At 44.7% G+C, this 26,961-nt stretch overlaps 1 protein-coding gene across 1 annotated transcript in view; it reads right to left on the bottom strand.

The window, feature by feature from the left end:
• LYPD6B (LY6/PLAUR domain containing 6B) overlaps positions 1-22,072 on the bottom strand; it is a 44,309-nt gene extending 22,237 nt beyond the window's left edge. The window contains exon 1 of the mRNA XM_072122195.1: positions 21,978-22,072. The gene's annotated coding sequence lies outside the window, so the exon portion shown is untranslated. The remainder of the gene's footprint in view (positions 1-21,977) is intronic.
• Positions 22,073-26,961: the final 4,889 nt, after the last annotated feature.

Below are 26,961 nucleotides of genomic sequence, written 5' to 3' on the forward strand. Positions count from 1 at the left end.
TCTTCAAGAGCCGGCAACACTCTGGTTCCATTGTGCAGATTGGAGGGGACACCAAATGTATTCCTTAACAATAGTGTTAAAGTATCTAAGAAACTGTTTACACTACCACCAACCCTTCGGCAAGGGCCTAATAATCTGAACAGAAAATAATGTGTTGACTAGTCACCTTGGAAACACATGTGAGTTAGGTCTAGAGTGGCCTCTGTTGGGCCCTTCTACCCAAAGAAGTTAACCCTCATATACAGAAGACTAAGGTTGAGTTAATGGAACTAACCAGTTTATGTGTATGGAAGCCCCCAAACTCTACCACAACAGATGAGGGAAAGGAAGGACTGGGCAAGATGACACCCGACACCTTTGTTCCCAGGAGGAATAAGCCACCGGCAGAAGTGTGTCTACAAATGACCCTCTCTCCTTTCCCTATTCAGGATAATGCATAATGTATGGGAAGTTGAGAGCTCCTTAGCCAGAAAAGTGTTGGGCACCTTCAGAAGGTCACATCTGAAAACGGATAAGATTAGGGGGAATTTATCAATTTACTGAAATGAGAATGCATCATGAGTTTGATTCTAAAGTTCCTTCCCTAGACCCATAATGTTTCCTCAAGCCATATACACTGTACGTATCAGCTCATTCAAAATCTGTTGGTTGCCTTCGGAAACAGACTACTCTGTAGTCAGACATGTGACCAAACAGCTTAGCTCGAAACATCACCATACAGCCAAATGGGATTTTTTTGGGTGGATTGTAGCTATTCCTCCCAAGCTGTAGAGTTTGCGTTTGTTCTCAGAGGGTCATAAGTTGCTGGCAAAAACCTATGACACAGGGTTACAGGGTTAGAGAATGTTAAATTTTAACACTGTGTAACGTAATCTGTCCGGAAGAGTCAACCCATTTTAATATATGTGAGATCGCCTGACTAGTCCACCCAAAATAAATGGTTTAGCCACCTTTGCGGTTTTAGGTACTTAAAGGGAACCTACCACCACGAATCTACCTATAAAGGTATAACGGGTGGTAGGTGGATGTATGGGACGTGAGGATAGCCCTTTTTAGAGCTAATCCTCACGTCCCCGCTAGCCTAGCATAAACTTTATTGACCGAATATGTTAATTTAATTAAGCGGCTACCGGGGCGTGGAGTAGCCGGACACGAGGCTACACGGCGCGGCTACTCCACGCCCCAGTAGCTGCTTTCCCCCGCCTACCCTGTGATCTTCGGCGCGCAGCTCCTGGCAGCTGCGCGCCCTCGTCCGAGAAGCCGGAGTTCTGCGCATGCGCAGTAACTCCGGCCAAGATGCGCGATCTCGGGAACGAGGCCGGAGTTACTGCGCATGCGCAGAACTCCGGCTTCTCGGACGAGGGCGCGCAGCTGCCAGGAGCTGCGCGCCGAAGATCACAGGGTAGGCGGGGGAAAGCAGCTACTGGGGCGTGGAGTAGCCGCGCCGTGTAGCCTCGTGTCCGGCTACTCCACGCCCCGGTAGCCGCTTAATTAAATTAACATATTCGGTCAATAAAGTTTATGCTAGGCTAGCGGGGACGTGAGGATTAGCTCTAAAAAGGGCTATCCTCACGTCCCATACATCCACCTACCACCCGATCTACCTTTATAGGTAGATTCGTGGTGGTAGGTGCCCTTTAACTGTATTATCTCTTACAAATTCAGTGTTCTCTAGTGACAAAAAATTGATGAACTATATGGTGGCCCGTCATAGAGGTCTAAGGCAGCCAATCGCGGTGGGGCACATTTACTAACCCGGTCGAGTCGCGATCCAGTGGCGTGTTGTCCAATGCCGATTCTGGTCTGCCGGGATTCAATAATGTCGTGCGCCCGATATCCTGCAGGTGTCGCTGCTGCGCCGAGGTCCGCCAGAGTTCACCTTCTTCTTCCCGGTGCATGTGAGTGCTGATCTCATGTCCAAAATTCTTTTTTAAATTCTGTGGTTTTTACCAATCTGTCGGGTTGTCCGACGGCCACGCCACCCCGATTTCTGTCCCTTTAAAGCCGGCGCCGATGCGCTACAATCCGATTGCGTGCACCAAAAACCTGGGGCAACTCGGCGCAAAACAGAAATATCCGGGAAACCTGACATATGTGCGGCGTTCGGACCCTTAGTAAATGAGACCCAGTGTCCGAGACCGGTGACCACACCGGGACCACTCGTCTATCTATGGAGAGGGGAAGGACAAGGAGCGCTCACTCCCCCTCCTTCCTACACCCGGCCGGGTGTTACGCCCTGGGTGAGGACCTTACCGTGTGCATGAGGCCTAAAATTGTGGAGCAATCATAAAAACCACTAGAGATAAATCCGAAAAATATGGAAGTGCTCCCATTTTTCACAGCTCCCTCTCTATACCTGCAGAACATTACACCATAATTACACCAGACGGACTTTGTTCTAGCGACCGTTGTTGACAGGGCGTATATTGTCCCGGATAAACACAGGAGATCATTGTTTTATCCCCCCACCCCCCCACCCCCTCATTACGCAGACAACAGAACACCTAATAAGACTTTTCTTTTTCTCTGCTGATATTTTATACTTTAATAATACCTTGGAATAATTCAAATTCAAATCCGAGGATTGCGTTCCATTATTACATTGTATTGTTGCTTTTTTTTTTTTTTTTAAATGGAAAGGGGGTAAATATCGGAAAATTCCCATGGTCCATTCATGACAGCTTTCAAATCTGAAAAGGGTCAAGTTCTTGAGGTCCGGTGAGCGTGTATGTAAGGTGAGGCGCTGCAGATCCTTATCCGAGCGCTACAGTCCATGCAGGACGATATGGAAAGAATCATCTTTATTCCTTGTGGTAGAATTAATTTCCTGTGTAACAGACGCCTCGGGAGAAGAAAAGTCCTAATTGGAAATTCCGGAGACTCATGAAGGATTCTTATCCTTTTTAAAAGGAAGCCATATACTCGCACCCCAGTGAACTTAAAGGGGTTTTCTGGGGAAGATATTTTTGAGCACTTGTCAAAAACACTTTACGGTGACCCCGTTTGGTGATTCTGTACAAAATCCCTTCACACGGGGTGTAATGTTTGCTCCCTGCCCTAGTGACGTCCTATATGTCCATCACAAGTATTACTATATATGTTACTGATAACAAACTATTTATAGCGACCCTCAGTCCAGGAATCAAAATTTCTCTATATATTGGGCCCGGGAGAGTTGCTATACTTTTAGCCCTGTTTTGTGTCGTAGGTGACTCCAGCTCCCTACATTATATAGTGGATTATCTTGGTACTGCAGCTCAATACCCATTGACTTGAAAGGGACTAAACTACAAACAGGCCATCACCTGCCATATAAGCAGAAGCAAAGTGATTGTGGGGGGTCTCATGTGTCTGACCCCCGATACCGATGCCCTAAACATAAGGATCTAACAAATTGGGACTGAAATATCCCTTTAACAAGTGCTTTCTTAGGATAGGATTTCAGCTTCTGAATGTAAACTAGAATATGGCTTGGGATAAAATATAGGAAACGTTTCTGATTTACTTTGCATCTAACAAGTTCCTGATGCATCTTTTAAAGGGGGTTTCTGAGGATTAGAAAAAAAATGTCCGCCTTCACCACATTGTCCGTGCTGTGTGTGGTGGTCATCTCCATTGACATAAAGGGAACTCATATGCAGAAATGTTATTCTAACGCTGGACATTCCCTTTAATGTCAACCCTTCATGCCGCATACTGAGGTAAACTGTGTAAAAAGACGGCTTTGGGCCTTTTATGATAGATCCATAAACATGAAATTGTACTAGCAGTGCGCACAGGCCCTAAGGCCTTGGCTGATTACTACTACTACAGGCCTTTATGGCAGTATACACCTTATACCACCACCACGCACAGGGCTCTGTCTAGTACATGAGGCCTAAGGTTATATAAAGGCTGCTGCCACCACGTCCCAATCTAATCTGCATTATGTGGATTGTCACGCACCTGCCTCTAAGGAAAGAGAAGCTTTTCTCATAAAAATGGAGGGAATTCTATGAAATGAAGAATTCCTGGGGTACAATGGAGGAATTTCGAGACCCCCAGTACCTGACTTTTATCCTTTTAAAGAAAGGTCAAAAAGTTCTCGAATAACAAGGCGTGTCTATCATCTCCGGCAGCACAAAAGCAAAGGGATTTTATTACCAGAAATCAGACCACAAAAGGACACCAACAAAAAGGTATTGAGGGAGACGCAGAACCGCCGAGCACTTTCCCATTATAAAGGGGCGATTTTCATTTCTTTCTGAAAAGCTGAAAGCCTCATGTTCTCCGCGGCCGGCAAGTCCCTGCACATCTCCTTTTATCACTTCCTTCAAGGTGAGATGGTGTTTGTAGGTCAAGCCCTGGAGATGAGGAGCCTCCAGGAATGATGTACTACCTCTCCTCCATCATCTTCTAATTGCAGATGTAAATCTGTATCATGGGAAGGGTTCAACCATAAAAAATGACCGGGATGCAAGTCATTCCAGAGATGCCCCGAAGAGTTTCAAAAAACGGACAATTAAGTTAGGAGGACACTGTTCTAAAAAGGGATCCTACTGGAGAAGACATATTCCTAAGGCCTCATGCATAGGACCTTGTGGAGACGTAAGGGGGAAAGGTGATTGCTCCTCACCCTTCCCCTGTCCACTGGAAGCAGATCGGCCCGGTCATGGTGCGGTGAGACACAATGGGGCACATTTACTTACCCAGTCCTGTCGCGATCCCGCAGAGCGTTGTCTGACGAGGATTCGGGTCTGCCAGGATTCACTAAGCTCGTGCGTCCAATTTCCAGCATGTGTCGCTTCCCTGCTCAGGTCCCTGGAGTTCACCTTCTTCTTCCCGGTGCATGTAAGTGCTTGATCTTGCGATACATTTAGTTTCTTACATTCTGCAGTTTGCCCGAATCCGTCGGGTTGTCCGATGGTCATGACCCCCGATCGCGTGCAAGCCGATGCACCTCGATCCGATTGTGTGCGCCAAAGACCCGGGGCAATTTGGCGCCAAATGGAAATATTCGGGAAAACCAGACGGAATCGCGGTCCGTGGACCATTCGCAAATGTACCACAACCTGACCACTTGTAATATACCTCACTAGGGGCACGAAGTGGGTGATACTGGTTCATAGATCTGATGTAAGGACATCCACACAAATAGGTCACATGATACTACACATGACTTGGGAGGCCTATCGTGTATTTCGGACATGTGCTAGTTCCTTCTATATACACACAGCTGTAGTTTCCACCACCACACCACCCCAGAGCCACAAACTTAGGAGTAGATCCCATTCGGAACCACAGGACTTCTGTTATTCACCTTAGTCTGCCTTAGTTTGAGTTTTTGCTAATCACTAACCCTAAGTGATGGCTCGGCCTGCCTCAGGGCCCCCAGGGTAGCTCCTCTACACCCCCCAGATCTCAGGATGCTTCACATTTCTCAATCATCCTCAGCAGAAAGCATGTCACATTGTGATGGAAAATCTGGTCAATGATGTGCTTAAGATATTTATGGACCGAAGAAAGGTCAATAAGTTGTCAGGGTTGATCCTTCATTTGCTCGAGGGGCTTTTACAAAACTTGCCTTGCTGCTGGCGTCGGACTTCTGTAGGGTCTGTGACAGAAAATATATGTGACATAAAACATAAACCATGTAGTGAGTAAACATGGGGCTTACACGGAGGTAGACATCGCCTTTCACTAGCTGCTATATATTTCCACAGCACGAATTACACACAACATTTCCCCGGGGCCGCAAATTTCACTACTCAAGACTATCAGGGACAGAAAAACTGAGATTTTAGAATTAAGCAAAAAATGTAAATTTACAATATTTTTTCTCAACGTTGGTAATACCAATTATACTCAAGAGTAGACACTGACTGCCTCCGTGTCAAATTTCTGTATAACATACAGAAATTCTGATTCTGCCCAGAAGGGTTAACTTCACACAAGGTTAGGGCTGGGCTTGGATTTTGGATAAAATCTAAAAACCCAAATTTTTTTCAAACAAAAAGACAATTTTAAATTTGTTTTCACCAATTTTTCTTGGTTCCATTTTCTTATCTTCCTATGCACAGCTCCCTGCTCCCCTCCAGTTTATCGCTATAGGCGCATCCAAACTCCTCCACCTGTCTGGTTCTCCCGTATTTTTCTCCGTTGCTCCCTCCCCTTGTTGTTCCCTATGTTCCCATCTCAATTTCTTGCCCTCCTCTTCTATGCGCCTCATCTTTCATACCTCTGTAAATAAAAAAAAAATGCAGGAGCTGGAGAGCTGGACTTCCGGTTCCAATGTAAGCTCTGCCTCCTATACTGCCATTAGCTCCTCCCAGGGGTGGAGAGCAGGGGCGTAACTAGGAGAGACTGGGCCCCATAGCAGATTTCTGCATGGAGCCCCCCTTCCCCTTAAAATATATATATATGGCGGGCACACGTCGGGCGCGCTGGAGAGGAGGAGAGGTGAGCGCAGCTCACCCCTCCCTTCTCCATAGAGAATAGAGCCGCATGGCCGTTCTTACGGCCATAGATGGAGCACGCTCTATCTCTTTTGCTCGAAACAGTGAGTACTCATTGTGCTCACCGTACCAAGCCCCGGCGTATAGAAGCCTATGGGGGAAGTATATCCAGCAGCAAAAGCCAGATATACGTCCCCCATATGTTCTTTGGTAGGTACCCCTATACAGACATATTTATACAATTACACACATTTATACACTGATATATACACACCTTTATATACACACACAAAGTTCTACACTCGTATACTCGCACCCATAGACATACAAGTATACACACACACATTTATACACTAATACACAGAGTATATACAAACTAATACAGTATACACATTATATACACATATACATATACAACACACACACATATATATACATACAGACACACATACAGTATACACTGACCATATATACACATACATGCAGGATAAAAACACCATATACACACATGCTGCATATACATACAGAATATACACACATACAGCATACATACACTCACCGGCCACTTTATTAGGTACACCATGCTAATAACGGGTTGGACCCCCTTTTGCCTTCAGAACTGCCTCAATTCTTTGTGGCATAGATTCAACAAGGTGCTGGAAGCTCCTCAGAGATTTTGCTCCATATTGACATGATGGCATCACACAGTTGCCGCAGATTTGTCGGCTGCACATCCATGATGCGAATCTCCCGTTCCACCACATCCCAAAGATGCTCTATTGGATTGAGATCTGGTGACTGTGGAGCCATTTGTGTCCAGTGACCTCATTGTCATGTTCAAGAAACCAGTCTGAGATGATTCCAGCTTTATGACATGGCGCATTATCCTGCTGAAAGTAGCCATCAGATGTTACAGGGTACATTGTGCTCATAAAGGGATGGACATGGTCAGCAACAATACTCAGGTAGGCTGTGGCGTTGTACCAAGGGGCCCAAAGAGTGCCAAGAAAATATTCCCCACACCATGACACCACCACCACCAGCCTGAACCGTTGATACAAGGCAGGATGGATCCATGCTTTCATGTTGTTGACGCCAAATTCTGACCCTACCATCCGAATGTCGCAGCAGAAATCGAGACGCATCAGACCAGGCAATGTTATTCCAGTCTTCTACTTTCCAATTTCGATGAGCTTGTGCAAATTGTAGCCTCAGTTTCCTGTTCTTAGCTGAAAGGAGTGGCACCCGATGTGGTCTTCTGCTGCTGTAGCCCATCTGCCTCAAAGTTGGACGTACTGTGCGTTCAGAGATGCTCTTCTGCCTACCTTGGTTCTAACGGGTGGCGATTTGAGTCACTGTTGCCTTTCTATCAGCTCGAACCAGTCTGCCCATTCTCCTCTGACCTCTGGCATCAACAAGGCATTTCCGCCCACAGAACTGCCGCTCACTGGATGTTTTTTCTTTTTCGGACCATTCTCTGTAAACCCTAGAGATGGTTGTGCGTGAAAATCCCAGCAGATCAGCAGTTTCTGAAATACTCAGACCAGCCCTTCTGGCACCAACAACCATGCCACGTTCAAAGGCCACAAATCACCTTTCTTCCCCATACTGATGCTCGGTGTGAACTGCAGGAGATTGTCTTGACCATGTCTACATGCCTAAATGCACTGAGTTGCCGCCATGTGATTGGCTGATTAGAAATTAAGTGTTAACCAGCAGTTGGACAGGTGTACCTAATAAAGTGGCCGGTGAGTGTATATATATCTATATATATATATTTATATATATATATATATATATATATATTTAAATGTGAACATATATATGCTTATATAAATATATGCATGCAAAAATACAGTATTTGCTTCAATGCATTTATACACAGTATATACATATACACAATATTTATATACAGTATATACACAGTATATATATATATACATATATACACAGTAGATGCATATATACACATATACATAGGATTTACATATATATATATATATATATATATATATACAGAATATGCATATATAAACAGTATATATATATCTACATGTATACACAGTATATATACAATATATACACATATACACATACACAGTATATACACATATACACATACACAGTATATATGCAATATATACACATATACACAGTATATATGCAATATATACACATATACACAGTATATACAATATATACACATATACACAGTATATACATATATACACATATACACAGTATATACATATATACACAGTATATACATATATACACATATACACAGTATATACATATATACACAGTATATACATATATACACATATACACAGTATATACGAGCGGGGGAGGGGGGGCAGAGTGTCGACTGTGCCGCCCTGCAGGGTAATGAGCGGGCGGGTCAGAGAGGTGGCTGGGGGGCGGGTCAGAGAGGTGGCTGGGGGGGGCGGGTCAGAGAGGTGGCTGGGGGGGCGGGTCAAGGAGATGAGCAGGCAGGCGATCCCGGAAAGAGGTGGGTGGGCCAGGAGAGATGTATAGATGCACAGAGAGGGAGGGGCCCGGGGGCACGATCCGGCAGCCACCCGGCACTGCAGCCCCGGACCACTTACCCCAGGCCGTGGCAAAGCACTGCTGGAGAGAGCGTGCATCCCTGGGCCCCTGAACCTCACGGGCCCCGTAGCATCCGCTACGGCTACTACGGCGGTAGTTACATCACTGGTGGAGAGAACATTCATTTTGCAATTCTGAAAAAAAAATCTGGATCATGCACCTCCAAATTTATTAGGTTAATCGCCCATCCCTACATCAAGTTGGATTAGATGTCAAGTTTCCCCTGTACTTGCATCTTGAAACAATGGAAAGTCTAGGCACAACCAGGGAGATAGCGGTAAATTAAAACTGATGCCTGAGCTCATCACCACAAATGCAATAGATCCAGCGAGTTATCCTGACCGCAATATTAGCTTTGGGCCCTGCAGGGTTTTTTCCTTCTTCTGGAATCAATACAATGGGGCAGACTTACTCACCCGGTCCTGTCGCGATCCCGCGCTGCGTTGTCCGACGAGGATTCGGAGCTGCCCGATTCACTAACATCGTGCGCCAAGTTCCTGCAGGTGTCGCTGCTGCGCCGAGGTCCGCCGGAGTTCACCTTCTTCTTCCTGGTGCATGTAAGTGCTGCATCTTGCGACACATTTCTTTTTTTAAATTCTGCGGTTTTTCCGAATCCGTCGGGTTGTCAGACGGCCACGCCCCCACCCCCATTTGTGTCGCGTAAAAGCCGGCACCGATGCGCCAAAATCCGATCACATGCGCCAAAATCCTGGGGCAATTCGGTGCAAATCAGAAATATTCGGGGAAACCCAACGAAAATGCGTCCGACTGACCCATAGTAAATGAGCCCCAATATAATGTATAGGTTGGACTTGATGGACTGATGTCTTTTTCTAACTTCTTTTACTATGATACCATGAAAACCACCCTAAAAAGGTATAAGACAGTGATGGCGAACCTTTAAGAGTGCCCAGACTACGACCAAAACCCACTTATTTATCCCAAAGTGTCAACATTTAAGTACAATTTAAGCAGTAACTTCTTGCTCCCTTCTCTGTAATAGATTTAAATCGTATCAGTATCCTAAGAACACCAATACAGTAGAAAGAAAGGGTGACAAATTCAGATTCCCCTGAATAGGAAGAAACTTCGGGCCTGGAGCTGAAGTTACAATGATAATCCAGATCTGCCCACACCTTCTCATTCCTCCTGTAGTCTCAGGCAGCGCTGTCACTTTAATATAGCACTGAGCGAAGAAAGTCCTGGGCTGTCTGGGACTGCAGGAAGATCCCTTGTGTCCCCTTTGGTAAAGGCCTGGGTGCCCACAGACAGGGCTCCGAGTGCCACCTCTAGCACCAATGCCATAGGTTCGCCACCACTGGTATAAGGCATCTGTCTCAAGGACATGACAATTTGGCTAGTCATCTGTTCCCAATTACTACATCCCATAATGAACCTTGGCTGATAACAGCAAACAATAGCTCCCTTAGAACGCCAAGCCATCATACAACACTATGCTCGGTGACAGATGCTTGGTGACAAGTGGGCCTCATTAAATCCGCGTTATACAATTAGTGCGCCACACTTGTCCCGGCCAAGATACATTCATCGTCACTTTATTTCCATTGCTGTACACAGAACAGCTGTGAAGTATCATGGGGGGGGGGGGGGGTCGTCTGCGAGAGAAGAGCCACAAAAACAATCTTTGAAGGACGTATCGGTAATACAAGGTTTTTGGTGGCCAAAAAAAATTTAGAACAACATAATTGCAACAATGTTTCAAAAACATCAAAATATTTATATATACTTTGTTAGCTTTTATTAACCCTATCGTGCTGTATACAGAGCTGACACTACGGACTCTCCTGAGCTGATGATTAAAGGGGTTCTCCACAACAGGTCATCTATATCTGATTGGTGAGCGTCTAATACACAGCAGCTGCTGAGTGTCCGGGATGCCAGTGGTCTGACCCACCAACAAGTGGAACGTGCTCTCGAATTTTTAATTTATGGAGAACACAAACTGAATGAGAAGAGGTGTCAGGTTCCCTTTAAGAAGCTATTTACGTGAGCAAATTGTCAGGCAAGCTGAAAAAGGCCAAGAGTAGAAGGAAACGGCATCAAGATGTGTCACAGCAGGGGATCATGGGAACTCGCAGCCTTTATATTTGCTGAGTGGGCCGGTGACACATCTTGGAGGAATGTATAGCTCAGCAACTGCTTCCTTGTATCTGGACGGATTCCGAGAGTCTTATTTACAGGAATCAATAAAAAGTAACACAAGACAAGCGGCGCACATGCCGGAAAACAACACGCATTGTGTGTGTTGGCGTAAATGACAACCAGGGTTATATCTCTATCGACGGGTCTGGAAAAAAATTAGCGCAAATTAAGACCTCTGTACTATGTTTATGATTTATTTAATCAAAACCAGCTGTAAACTAACCAAAAAAGACCAAAACACCCAAATCTGGCCAAAAAAATTAACTTTTTTACTGCAGTAGTTGCTCCAGAGATCAGATGAAAGCCTACAGCGGCCACCACAGGGTATTTGAAGTACTACTCAATGACCCATCAAATTAATGTACTACAGGCCTAAGCGGAGTCCTCCAGGGTAAGAAGATCAGCAATTTTTGGTGTGATTATGTATTATACATACCATATATACTCGAGTATAAGCCTAGTTTTTCAGCACAAAAAAAATGTGCTGAAAACCCAAACTCGGCTTCTACTCAAGTAAAAAAATATATATCAAAACTCACCTTTCCGGCTTCCCCCGCTGCAGGCTATATACTGGGGCAGGGGGCTGGCTATATACTGGGGCAGGGGGCTGGCTATATACTGGGGCAGGGGGCTGGCTATATACTGGGGCATATGGGCTGGCAGGCTATATACTAGGGGGCAGGTGCTGGCTATATACTATGGAGCAGGGTCCAGCAGGCTATATACTGGGGAGGCTGTGACCAATGCATTTCCCACCCTCGGCTTATACTCGAGTCAATAGGTTTTCCCAGGTTTTGTGGTAAAATTAGGGTCCTCGGCTTATACTTGGGTCGAGTATATACGGTACATATGATTTTTACTAATACTAATCAACATTACATCCAAAGTTATTAATAAACCAATAGTGAAGTGTTTTTTTATGGATATTATTAGATGCCAGAGATGGACACAACCTTGGATTTATATTCCCGCACGTTGTCTCCCTACATCAGCTCCGTCTCTTTAACGCTCCTCTAGTTAACCGTCTGATTGCCCTCAAGAACGCAGAGAAAGGCAAACATCTCCAGGACGGAGAGCAAACACGGCACGTGAGACTGCGAGACGATCTAAGAGAGAGCTTTAGGAACTGTCACTGCACATTGTGTGTCATTGTCCCAGCGGCACAAACACCTGGGCGCAGTTTACATAAAATCCCTGCAGCTTTTCTGTTTGCATTTCATCACAGAATTAATGATTTCGATAAGAGAAATTCCTTAAACGCTAAAAAAAAACCAACAATAATAACCAGAACCAGAGATTTATGAATCTTCGGATTATTCTGTATGGAGCAGGATATAAAAGTCATAGTACATATAGATTCCTCTAATCCAGCATCTGATTATCTGGAGAATTCTATTTCCAGTCCATTTGGTTGCATTGGCCTTAAATTATGGATACATAAGGTTCTGTCTCATAAGAAGCAAAACTACGAAAATCACAGTATCCAATACATCACAAGGCGAACCCCAATGGCCATCATTGATTACAACGGGGTCAGTTCAGTTCTGTCATATTATTGGACAAAACAGAGCAACTTATCCAATTCTATCCAGGGTTCTTAACAGAACATACAAAGCCCAAAGCCCAAAGGGAAAAAAAAACAATAAAACTGAGTTATATTATATAATACACAAAACATAATGGGATTATAAGTAGTGATGATTGGACCCCAACCGCAATGTTCGGGTTTGTGTAGAAAATTTTGGTTTGGGGTCCACAGAACATGAACCCCGACTTCAGTCTGAAGTCGGGTTCGGGTCACCCTTCACACCACTAACATCAACCATCACCGGGGCGTGTAAGTGCTGGAAGCCCATGCACGCTGCCATTTTGGCACTTAACATGACATCACGGGTGGCAACTACCCTAGCCAATAGGGCAGCCGGAACTCATGGGTTTTTCGGTTTTGGATCCAGGTGGGGCCGAAACCAAATACTGATGGGTCAACTCATCACTAATTAGTAAGTTATACAAAATACCCCAAAAATAATAATCAATTACCCATTAATAACCAAAGCCACCAAGAGTGGGATGGATAAAAATCTTTTGGCCACGGCCTTTATTTATTACAAATTATAACTTTGTAAAACCATAATAAAGATTCAACATAAACCTGAAAATATTATAAACTCTTAGGCATAAACTAAAGCGAATATAATTCATAAAAAAACTATTTTACCCAGGTACATAAACAACGACCTTGACAAAATATAACGAATTAAAACACAAAATATGGGGAGGGAGAGAGGGCAAAGCCGGTCCAGATGATCCAGAATTCCTGAGGAAAATGGTTAGGGACCACCTAGAAATGAGCTGATTTATTTAGAAAATCGGACCATGTGACCACACATGGTAGCCAATCCCATGCTAGTATCCCCAGTGACAAGTGACAATTGGCTAAGGACTGTAACCAATCAAAACCTGTCACCCTGGCAGAATTAATCCAGGTCAGCAACAAGTTTAGTAAAAAAACTTTTCCCGCCTAAACTATACCTGAGGTAACTCAAGGGATGGCTACAATCCCATGAGGAATCTTCCTAAGGCGCCATACAGGGCTGACAGCCTGACACCAACAGGTTCTGTCAGTGCCGGTCCTAAAAATCTTGAAAGAACTCAGACTATTAGTATTAGTGAATGTTATGACCATTATGGAAATTTTGGATCAATTCTGCAGACCCGTCACATTGCCATAGAAATGGCATCAACATACAACTAACTAAGGCTACATTCACACGGACGTATGAAAACGCCCGTATCCGTACCGTACCGTTTTTTTACGGATTACATACGGCCACATTCATTTCAATGGACAATACGTCTGACCATTTATATTGCCGTTGTTAATTCCGTACCGTATACTAGCTGTATAAAAATATAGAGCATGTCCTATTTTCTCCCGTATTTCAGTTCTGTATGCCCTAGAACTCTATAAAATACGGGTTACATACGTCCTGCATACGGATGAAAAACGTCACGTATATACGGCCCGTAAATACGGGACTGGAGAAATCATACGTCCGTGTGAATGTAGCCTAAGACTTTGGATATATACACAACCGATTTTGTGAGGGCAAAGTATCTGTGGAGAATCAGGAATAATTTAAACAAGTAGATAGGCCCCCATACACACAAGACAATCACCTGTTTTCAGGGAACATGAAACCAGAGGGGACAGAGGTGTCTGGCAATGGTTAACCGCAGCTAAAAACACGTGCACACTTGGCAAGGTCAAACAAATGCTAGAATAAGGTGATGGAGGAAACAAGAACCCTACTACCAGTACACTGCTGTATATAAAAGTGGGTGCCAGACCCCCACATACACTGAGAATGTGCCCTGACTGAGGGTCACGGACCAATTTCGGATTTCAAAACATTACGGGACAGGACATAGAATACAAATGAAGGGTTTAATGCAGTAATAACACTCAAGGAGCAAGAAAAACAAAAAGTGACCTAAATTAGCGAGCGCACACATTAAGTTATATCACGTAGAATCGCTGGTCTCCTTTCTCTGCTATGATAATGTCAACATTCGGAGACTCCCGAGACCCCAATATACGCATGGGAAAACTGTACACAGAAGGAGCCTCGTACTGACGGCTACAGTGAATTTTCCACACAACGGCCAATTACAGGCCTGCGCAGCACATAGAAAAACCTACAATAAGCGGCCTCTTATTATTCCAGTCACTCCCCAAATCAGGGCAGAAATGAGCGCACAATGTGCGTCCACAATGAGCATAATCACAAGTGTGACAGCGAATCTACGCCGATTGTAATGGCTGCCTAATCTCGCTCTAGCTTTTGACATCAGGCGTGTCTGGATTGTTCGTGTCTACAGTGGTAAAACCTGCCTCCCCCTAAATGGTCTCCTCTGAGCAAATTAAGTGGGAAAATTCCTCACTTTAAATGTGTTAATTAGCACATTTTGGGTAATTAAGAAACAAGTAACTAATTGGAGCATTATCTGGCAGTCTAATGTGCCGTAATGGCGAAAGTACACCTGGAAAACCATTGGCTGACATGGTAATCACCCAGGTTACCATCCAGCTGCTCCTCGATGAGGGTTATCCGGGTAATCATTAAAAAAAAAAATGGATGCCATATGGATGTAAACAACTGGATGCGGATACAAGGCTGACAAAAAAACAGACTCAAAAAAATCCCCCAGGGTGCTCAAAGGGTTAATTTACATCCAATGGTGGTCTAGGCTGGTGAAGAGGTCTAAGGTAGTAAATTCAGTTTGCCGCCCATGTAGAAATGAGAGATCCATCATCAATTAAAGGGGTTTTCCCATCTGGGCATTTACATTTAATTTCACTCATTTGCCATATGTAAACATTTCTTCAATTGGATGTTATTTAAAAAAATCTTCCTGTGTGAAGATAATTTCTCATAAATGTCGCCATGTTGTCCCTTAGAAACCAGATAGCTTCCTTGGATACGACCACCTCACATTTTGGCAGTGGTGGTCAGACTTGCGCTATTGACTCCTGCCGGACCACCTGGCTTCAGCCTCGATTACCACAGAATGGTTGGGGGACCTGCAGTAACCAGGACATTTCATATTCAGAAACCTTTTTGTTTCCTTGAGCAATCCCTCCAGCAGAGGTGGTCGTATCCAAGGGCACAGTCTTGTTTCTAAGGGACCAAATGACTACATTTATGAGAAATTTTCTTCACACAGGTAAATTTTTTTTAATAACATCTAATTGAAGAAATGTTTATATATGGCAGATTAATGAAACAGAATGTGAATGCCCAGACGAGAGAAGACCCCTTTAACATTGGGAAAGTTGGTCCACAATTTCTGTTGGACAAATAATGTCAGACAATTTTGGTTTTCTAAGCTCATCGGTCACATGGCCGGATTTGGGTCTGACATGTGCTATGATTTTTTTTCGGCCGAGGATCCCTCAGCGTCGTGTCTTACCCTACTGCCCATGAGGAAATACTCATCTCCTATTACAATTAGAGTTTTTGGCTCCGACAAATCAACGCGCTGTTAAAAAAAAAAACGTATTGCACGCGGTTGTACAAGGTTTTCTGGCCATTTTTTGTGCTTGGTTGCTGGGAAACAGTCACATGACTTGGCTTTTTGGAAGAGACAGATTATACACAGATAAACTTTGCAGACAAACAGCCGTTACACGGGTAAAATACGGATCACACACGGCCCACACATACAGCAGTCACAGATTGCGGACGTAGAACAACAATGGACAACAATGACCTGGTCAATTTCTATGTATTTATTGTATATTTTGCAGCATTTTTTGCTTTACGATAACGCAGTCAGACGTATTCAAACACGAGGGCTCCATGTATATTGCCCATAGCAACCACTAAGCCTCCACATGACTGAAATGTAAGCAGACATCTTATTGGTTACCATGGACACCCCTTGACTCTGAGGCCTAGAGGCAGCCGCAGCCTTCAGGACATGTTCATGGAACGTGTGGACTGTTCTCATATTATTCCCTCACATTAGCCTCCGGCGCCAGTGTGGAAAGAGAAGCCAAATATGTACTAAATAGCGAAAAAAAACCCACAGTAATAAATGGAGAAAAAACAAACAGCGCGCGGAGCTGCCGGAGATTGTTTGGTAACAGGGAGGGTCAGGCACAAAGAGGTTTCATCATCCCAGAAAGTTGTGTGTGGGGCCTTGTATGTGCTTGTAAAAAATGACAAATTAACCCTTCGTCTATAATAAGGCCGACTTCTGCAGGAAGGTGCAGCCTCACAAGATGACGCTTCTGTCACTAGTCGGATGTATGATGTTTGTGTTGTGGCAGGCTGTAAGTCCAATGTGTACACCACATATGTGCGCAACATATTATCTGATGGGGACATTTATCAGTGCTTCTACGCCAGGAAGAGCCCACAAAACTACGCCAGACAGAGCCCGCAAAACTACGCCAGGCAGAGCCCGCAAAACTACGCCAGACAGAGCCCGCAAAACTACGCCAGGCAGAGCCCGCAAAACTACGCCAGACAGAGCCTGCAAAACTACGCCAGGCAGAGCCCGCAAAACGACGCCAGGAAGAGCCCATAAAACTACGCCAGGAAGAGCCCACAAAACTACGCCAGACAGAGCCCGCAAAACTACGCCAGGCAGAGCCCGCAAAACGATGCCAGGCAGAGCCCGCAAAACGATGCCAGGCAGAGCCCGCAAAACGATGCCAGGCAGAGCCCGCAAGACTACGCCAGGCAGAGCCCGCAAAACAACGCCAGGCAGAGCCCGCAAAACTACGCCAGGAAGAGCCCTCAAAACAACGCCAGACAGAGCCCTCAAAACTACGCCAGGCAGAGCCCGCAAAACTACGCCAGCCAGAGCCCGCAAAACTACGCCAGCCAGAGCCCGCAAAACTACGCCAGCCAGAGCCCACAAAACTACGCCAGGCAGAGCCCGCAAAACTACACCAGCCAGAGCCCGCAAAACTACGCCAGCCAGAGCCCGGAAAACTACGCCAGCCAGAGCCCGCAAAACTACGCCAGGAAGAGCCCGCAAAACTACGCCAGCCAGAGCCCGCAAAACTACGCCAGCCAGAGCCCGCAAAACTACGCCAGCCAGAGCCCGCAAAACTACGCCAGCCAGAGCCCGCAAAACTACGCCAGGCAGAGCCCGCAAAACTACGCCAGCCAGAGCCCGCAAAACTACGCCAGCCAGAGCCCGCAAAACTACGCCAGGCAGAGCCCGCAAAACTACGCCAGACAGAGCCCGCAAAACTACGCCAGCCAGAGCCCGCAAAACAACGCCAGGCAGAGCCCGCAAAACGACGCCAGGCAGAGCCCGCAAAACTACGCCAGCCAGAGCCCGCAAAACGACGCCAGGCAGAGCCCGCAAAACTACGCCAGACAGAGCCTGCAAAACTACGCCAGACAGAGCCCGCCAAACTACGCCAGGCATAGCCCGCAAAACGACGCCAGCCAGAGCCCGCAAAACTACACCAGCCAGAGCCCGGAAAACTACGCCAGCCAGAGCCCGCAAAACTACGCCAGGAAGAGCCCGCAAAACTACGCCAGCCAGAGCCCGCAAAACTACGCCAGCCAGAGCCCGCAAAACTACGCCAGCCAGAGCCCGCAAAACTACGCCAGCCAGAGCCCGCAAAACTACGCCAGGAAGAGCCCACAAAGCTACGCCAGACAGAGCCCGCAAAACTACGCCAGACAGAGCCCGCAAAACGACGCCAGGCAGACCCAACGCATTCATCAAACAGTCTAAGCCTCACTTATGTATCTGCCACGACGGGGAGGAGGGGGCGTGGCTTGCATCATACCCCGACATTTGATAAATTCCCCCCAATGTGTCTGTATGATCTGTGCTCTGTACATGGCGTCTGTGTACATAAGGCCACATTCACATCTTGTCTTTTGGAAATATTCAGTGGACCCAGAACGTATTCATAGCCATTCGCTGGTACCTGGGGGCATCATTTTCCCTTCATCTGCTCAGTTATACATCACAACCAGCTGCATCTTCCCATCCGGCTCCCTCCTGCCTCCCTCCTGCTGAGCCACCTTTGGGGCAGATGCAGCTTTTTTGTGTTTTTTTTTTCTTTTTTGCGTATTTTTGAATTTGCACCTTTTTTGCACCTTTTTCCTGTGTCCTCCGGAGCTCATGGCGCACTGGTTTCCCTGCATCTGATTCCTCTTTGGACTGCGTCTGCTAACAGATGTCGGCGCATCGCGTATCACTAATTTGTGCCTAAAAGAAGAAACGGCCAAATGGACTCTAGTCCCCACCACAGGAGGAGTAGGAGACTATTTTAGGCATACAACAGCTAGTTCAAAGGAGAATGGAGTAGCTGTCCCTGCCATCTATTCAAGTCCTAGTGGGTTTTTTATGTTGGGTGCAGGGACGTAACTAAGAGAGACAGGGCCCCACAACAAGCTTCTGAATGGGGCCCCCTTCCCGCTTTAAAATATACATATTAAACTCATGTATACACACACATTTATATATCTATAGACATAAACCTACAGTTCTTTATTTATACTCACACATTACTACATTTTATCCACTCGCACACACATACGTACACATATAGAGCATATACACACATACAGATGTAGAGCATATATATATACACATACAGTATATGCACACCACATACCATATACACACACAGCATATATATATATATATATCACATATATGTTATATTCATATTATATTCATGTGTATATTATGGTGCAAATCCTCCATTCTTTAGTGTCAGGTCAGATGGCGGGGCCCCCTGACACTGTAGGCCCTATAACAGCGGCTATGGCTGCTACCGCTGTAGTAACGCCCCTGGTTGGGAGAATAGTTTTGCCAATTATCAGATTTATGAGAACTTATGGTCATTTAGATCTATATACATACAATCTGTACATCCATCACATTTGACTTCATCTAGCAAAGGAATTTCATACATTTCTGATCATTTTCATTAAATACTCATCATACCAAAAAAATTATTTACATCTCATAATTCTCGAATATATCTAGAGGACATCTACGGGGATAATTCTGCACAGTATTTCCCAACGTACAAGTAAAAATCGTCCCTATTCCTGAGATATCTATCCCTTTTTCTTTTTGATTTTAACCCTTGTCTATATCCCGTCTCCCATGGTGTGACACATTACTGTAAATCCATCCCCACCCCCCACATAACCACATCTCCCGGATCCACCCCAGACACCAGCAATAAATCCCATAAAACTTAAACACCGTTCACTTTTGTGTATATCAAAGCCTCACGGGGCAGATTCCTAGGAGACAAGTTACTGCCACCTAGAGGCAAAAAGTGGCACCACATCTTTCAGATAAGGGTCTATTCCCAGTTTACACATTTACTTGGAAGATTTTGTTTTATTTTTTGGGGTCTCTATGTTCTAAATATCACATCGCGAATAAGCTCTGATAGCAAACAAGAGCTTATGGGCAGTTAGAATATATACATCATTTATAATATATAATCACTTAACCCTTTCTATCTGGCAATAAAGATTAGATGTCATCAGTAGGTATCTTAGAAATTCTAATATTATGGGCTAATAAGACACAATATTTGGGAATACTGAAGATTACACCCCTTGATTTACAGCCAACTCTGATAATGAATGTGTTGTGTCTAGACAAGAGATCACCATGTAACATATATCTTCACCTGTATCATAACTACAACTCCCAGCATGCCCTGCTAGCCACATTGGAGGTCATAGTTATACAACAGCTGGAAAGTCACACGGAGTAACATTCACATTGCTGTTTTACACACATACAAATTATAGGTTATGACTGACGCTTACAAAAAGTATACATTTTTTCTGTATCACATCGCGAATACGTAAAAAATGCACATTCACCACTACAGGGTTTTTTTTGGTGGGGAAGGGGGTTCTTTCCTATAGATACCTGCACGAGAACAGGCCAAAAAATTGGCGATTTGCATCAGTCTGGCATCTGTTTTTTCGTGAATCCTGATAAACTATAGTCCACAACAATTTTGACAGCGATATCCGCTACTTTTTATTGGATCAGACACACGGTATTGCATTTAGCACGGAGGGAACCCCCCCACTGGGTTACATTAATGTAACTTTTATATTACCCCAATGACAGAGTTACAAATCTGAAGACAAGAAAAAACTGTACAAAATAAATACAAGTAAGTTGAAAAGTGAGTACAGGTGACTAGTGAGTGTAGCTGACTAGTGAGTACAGGTGACTAGTGAGTGTAGCTGACTAGTGAGTACAGGTGACTAGTGAGTGTAGCTGACTAGTGAATGTAGCTGACTAGTGAGTACAGGTGACTAGTGAGTATAGGTGACTAGTGAGTATAGGTGACTAGTAAGTGTAGGTGACTAGTGAGTACAGGTGACTAGTGAGTACAGGTGACTAGTGAGTATAGGTGACTAGTAAGTGTAGCTGACTAGTGAATGTAGCTGACTAGTGAGTACAGGTGACTAGTGAGTATAGGTGACTAGTAAGTTTAGCTGACTAGTGAATGTAGCTGACTAGTGAGTACAGGTGACTAGTGAGTATAGGTGACTAGTGAGTGTAGCTGACTAGTGAATGTAGCTGACTAGTGAGTACAGGTGACTAGTGAGTATAGGTGACTAGTAAGTGTAGGTGACTAGTAAGTGTAGCTGACTAGTGAATGTAGCTGACTAGTGAATGTAGCTGACTAGTGAGTATAGCTGACTAGTGAGTATAGCTGACTAGTGAGTATAGGTGACTAGTGAGTATAGCTGGCTAGTGAGTATAGGTGACTAGTGAGTATAGGTGACTAGTGAGTATAGGTGACTTGTGAGTATAACTGACTAGTGAGTGAGTATAGCTGACTAGTGAATATAGCTGACAAGTGAGCATAGCTGACTAGTGAGTGTAGTTGACTAGTGAGTGTAGTTGACTAGTGAGTATTGCTGACTAGTGAGTATAGGTGACTAGTGAGTGAGTATAGGTGACTAGTGAGTGAGTATAGGTGACTAGTGAGTATAGCTGACTAGTGAGTATAGGTGACTAGTGAGTGAGTATAGGTGACTAGTGAGTATAGCTGATTAGTGAGTGAGTATAGGTGACTAGTGACTATAGCTGACTAGTGAGTATAGCTGAGCCTGGTGACCCCGGCCTCCTGTGTGCACTGCACCTGACATCCACCACTCATTGACAAGTGAACAGAAATAGCAGCAGATCCCCCTGCAGCGCCCAGAGCCCCGGAGACCCTCAGTCACTCACCCCAATGGTGACAGCTCCGACCCCGACCTCCTCCTGCAGCTCCAGCAGCGACACTAATGTGCGATCCCCGGGAGCTGCCTGTCTGCCAGGGAGGGAGGGGCTGCGGCTGGGTACACCCACTAATGGGCGTGGCTACCAGACACTGACTCTCAGCCAACAGCCCCCGCCTTCTAGCGATGAGTTTAGATACAGTTAGATACAATGTGGACATTTCTCATCTGTAATGTATCTAGATAGATAGATATGTGATAGGTGATTAGATGATAGATAACAGACAGACAGATAGATAGATAGATAGATAGATAGATAGATAGATAGATATGAGATAGATAGATAGATAGATAGATAGATAGATAGATAGATAGATAGATATGAGATAGATAAATAGATAGATAGATGATAGATAGATGATACATAGATAGATGATAGATAGATAGATAGATAGATAGATAGATAGATAGATAGATAGGAGATAGATAGATAGATAGATAGATAGGAGATAGATAGATAGATAGGAGATAGATAGATAGATAGATATGAGATAGATAGATAGATAGATAGATAGATAGATAGATAGATAGATAATAGATAGATAGATAGATAGATAGATAGATAGATAGATAGGAGATAGATAGATAGATATGAGATAGATAGATGATAGATAGATAGATATAGGATAGATAGATAGATAGATAGATAGATAGATAGATAGATAGATAGATGATACATAGATAGATAGATAGATGATACATAGATAGATAGATAGATATGAGATAGATAGATATGAGATAGATAGATAGATAGATAGATAGATAGATAGATAGATAGATAGGTAGATAGGAGATAGATATGAGATAGATAGATAGATAGATAGATAGATAGATGATACATAGATAGATAGATAGATAGAGGCTCCCTGGAGCCGAAACGTCGCTGCTTATGTACTTTAATGTACTCTAACATGGAATAAAGAACACCGCTTTTTCACTGAATACCTTGGAGTGCTGCCTACTTTCAATTACCTACCTCTGGAGGACCTAAAGCCTGGTTCTGAGTGCCTGCACCCACCATTACTGTTTCTTTGATGTGCTGTTTGGACTTTCCCTACGTAGATAGATAGATAGATAGATAATATGTAGATATTTCCCAGAAGCAGTGTATCCAACTGTATCTAAGCTTGCAAGTCCGTTCCCTGTATGTGATAGTAAGTTACTGTATAACAATCTATCAGGCAGTTCTCAGAGCAGTGCATTTTATTTAGAAACCTAGAAATATGTTCTCCACATCACAGGACATGGAATGGAAAACTGGTGGAATTTTTTTCCCTTGCTGCACCTCTTGCACCTTTTTCATGAAGTGTCGGTGCTGCTATTTTGGTGGTTTTCCGACACTCAAGATTTGTGCTTTTTTTTTTTGGTGCTAAATTGTGGCACCGCTTGTGAATTTGTTACTTTTCTGGTGCTTCTAGTGTTCCGATTCCTTTTGGATACTCCCAAAAAGGATACGTTGGATATGATGGGGGTCATAATAAATGATAAATGGTGGGGTTTTTTCCTTTTTGCGCCTCTTACACCCAAATTTATGAAGCCTCAGCACAATATTAGTGACATTCTCGACTTGTTCTATTTTTGGGTGAGAAATGTTCTCGCCGCTTGTGAATGCACCAAATTTTTTTGCGCTTCTATTTTTCCGACACGTTGCAATTTGTGGCCCTTAGTAAATGACCCTCAATCTGTCTTTTAGTCTGTGCGCCAATTCATTAATCCCTTGCGCCACAAACTTAAAATTAATAAATTTTTCTGTGGGATGTAAGTTTGTGGCGCAAGAGATTAATCGATTGGCGCACGGACTAAAAGACAGATTGGGGGTCATTTACTAAGGGCCCGATTCGCTTTTTTACGGCGGGTTACCCGAATTTTTCCGTTTTGCGCCGATTTTCCCTGTATTGCCCCGGGTTTTTGGCGCACGCGATCGGATTGTGTCGCATCGGCGCCGGCATGCACGCGATGGAAATTGGTGATCATGGCCGTACGAAAACCTGACTGATTCGGAAAAACCACCGCATTTAAAAAAAAAAAAGTGTCGCTAGACACGTGCTTACCTTCACTCGGGCCGGCTTGGTGAACTTCAGTGCATTCAGTGCAGCAGCGACACCTGGTGGACGTCGGAGGAACTGCCTTAGTGAATCCCGGCCGGACCCGAATCCACCGCAGAGAACGCGCCGCTGGATCGCGAATGGACCGGATAAGTAAATCTGCCCCATTATTTCTGTCTTGTCGGACACAGAGCAGCCGCGACATAAAACTGGCGCAGACACTTTATAAATACATGTACAAGCAGTTTCCACCTTCTTTCTAGTGCAGAGTCAGACAGAAAACTGGCGCAAACACTGTAATAACTGTGGCCATAGACTTATAGAGGCGCAATGAAAAGTGCAATATTATTTGTTGATGCAAATTTTAGATCTAGGATAATAATGTATAGACGAAGATCAGGACAAACCCTAATGAACCACAAGTCCCAGGATGTCAGCCGCAAGGCAGGGGCAATCTGCTGCACGTATGAGCCCCCCAACCTATCATGAGCCATAATATCGTGGCGCAGGGGGCAGCACTGGTCACAGTGTTCGCTCATCTAAGGGTTTGTTCACATGATGCAGAATTCCAACCTACAACCCGGTGTTATGTATCATGACATCACCAATGACGTCATTCAGAGCTGGCCCCTGTCTGTATCCACCCCCATTATTTCAGAGTAAGGCTAGTTAAACGTATACTGTGACCATGATGGGGGGAGTAGTTCTAATTACCAACCAGCGATACGGACTATTAAATCTTGATTTGGAAAGACGGCCTCCATTGTTTCCGCAGCCCCTAAGGACATTACTTACTTTAGGACCAATGTTACCCGGCCTGTGCCACGTGACCCAAAAACAGCTCCTTTAACCCCTTCTTTACCAGAATGTTTTACTCTTCTGATGCACCAATGACAATAAGAGACTAGTGATGAACGGATCCATTGAAATTTGGGTTCCTGTGGGCGTTTGCCACGGCACTGACACACCGCTGATCTACGAGCGGTGGTACGAGCCCAAACTTTGCAGTCCAGGTCTACTCAACAATAAAGCAAATTGCTCGAACCACAAACCCAAACAAGAATAGGACCTGCTCTATAGTCTACAGTCAGTTTTATTGTCCCCTATCCACTGGCTCCGACTGCTGGGACCCCTGTGATCACGGTGGTTCTATTTTGCGACACGGAGTTGCAGGTTGAGCATGTGTCCTGCCGTTCCATTCATTTTCTATGAAAGTGAATGCTTGAAGATGCCCAGCACAGCGCTTGGTTATCTCCGCCTTGCTCATAGAGGATTGTATGAGTGCTGGAGATACCCAAGCGCTGTGCTCAGCAATCTCCCACACGCTCATAATATTTCATGGAGCATGAGGTTGAACAATTCATCAATTAGTGAGAATACATCCCCACCAGTTCTTGTGACCAATGTGGGTCCAAGCGGCCAGACCCCCACCAATCAGATTGTTTCTGTGGAGAGGGAATAACAATAAAACCTGCCACAACCCCATGAAAGCTAAACCAGGTGCAGACACAAAGGGGCAGATTTACTTACCCGGTCCAGTCGCGATCCAGCGGTGCATTCTCCGACGCCGATTCGGGTTCTGCCGGCATTCACTAAGGTCCTGCGCCCGATGTCCACAAGGTGTCGCTGCTGCACTGAAGTCCGCCGGAGTTCACCTCCTCTGTCTCGGTATATGTGAGTGCTATTTTTGTGACACAAATGTTTTAAAATTCCGCGGTTTTTCCGAATCCGTGGGTTTTTTCCGACGGCCACACCCCCGATTTCTATTGCGTGAATGTCGGCACCTATGCGCCACAATCTGATTGCGTGCGCCAAAATCCTGGGGCAATTCTGCGCAAATCGGAAAAATTTGGGAAACCCGGCGAAAATGCGCGATTCGGACCCTTAGGAAATGTGCCCCAAAGTATCCAATAACTTTACGTACAATCGGAAACCTCTTTAACTATTTCACCTAATATTCCTATAAAATATGAAGAGTATCGACCGGTGGATAATTCACATAGATAAAACTTGTGGCTAAATCTTGTGGATGAAACCGGAGACGCGGATGCGCGGTAACTGGAGCCCGGCTATAAGCGAAGCAATGACGTATAAAGTATCCAGCCTCGCAGCACAAAGCCGCGGGCCAGAGGCATCAGCTGTCCAGGGGGACGTGAAATCTATATACAGGGGGAATAAGGCGACCGTCTGGAGGCCGGAGATCTGCGCCATCAGGAAATAAGTCAGGATGAAAATATTGTCATGTTTTACCTGCTACAAGCAAAGCTGAAAAAAGGGAAATGAATCAGCGACTCGCCCCGTCCATCAAAGTGACATCTCAGAGATAAGAGGCTGAAGAGAGGTAATAAGGTGACTGCAGGGGGGCAGGACAACGGTCATCAAGAATACAGAATCACAGGTAACATGGGCAAAAATACAAGAAACATAAACCAGAATATATATATATAACTTTAAAGGAAATATATCACAATCCATCCTGATAAACCAGGGACATTACTCATAGATCCAGGCATCGGGACTGTGGTAACTACTTATATTTGTTCCTTCTAAAATGAACTTTAAATATTATGCTAATGAGCCAGAAGACCTCTGGTGGTGTTACCATAGCCCCTCAGTGCTGTCGTATCACAGGCTGTTACACTGTCTCACCCTCCCCTGCTCCCACAGAACTTCCCCTACCCTCTGTGCGAGGAGGGGAGCTGATGAGGGAGCAGGGGTGCCTCATAGATCCAGGCGCAGTGACTGTGGTATACAAGGCCTCCTTCCTTCTAAAATCAACTTTTTAAATTATATTAAAGAGAACCTACCACCACGAATCTACCTATAAAGGTAGATCGGGTGGTAGGTGGATGTAAGGGACGTGAGGAGAGCTCTTTTTAGAGCTAATCC

The sequence above is a fragment of the Engystomops pustulosus genome, chromosome 8, assembly GCF_040894005.1.
Source record: "Engystomops pustulosus chromosome 8, aEngPut4.maternal, whole genome shotgun sequence".
Lineage (NCBI taxonomy): Eukaryota > Metazoa > Chordata > Amphibia > Anura > Leptodactylidae > Engystomops > Engystomops pustulosus.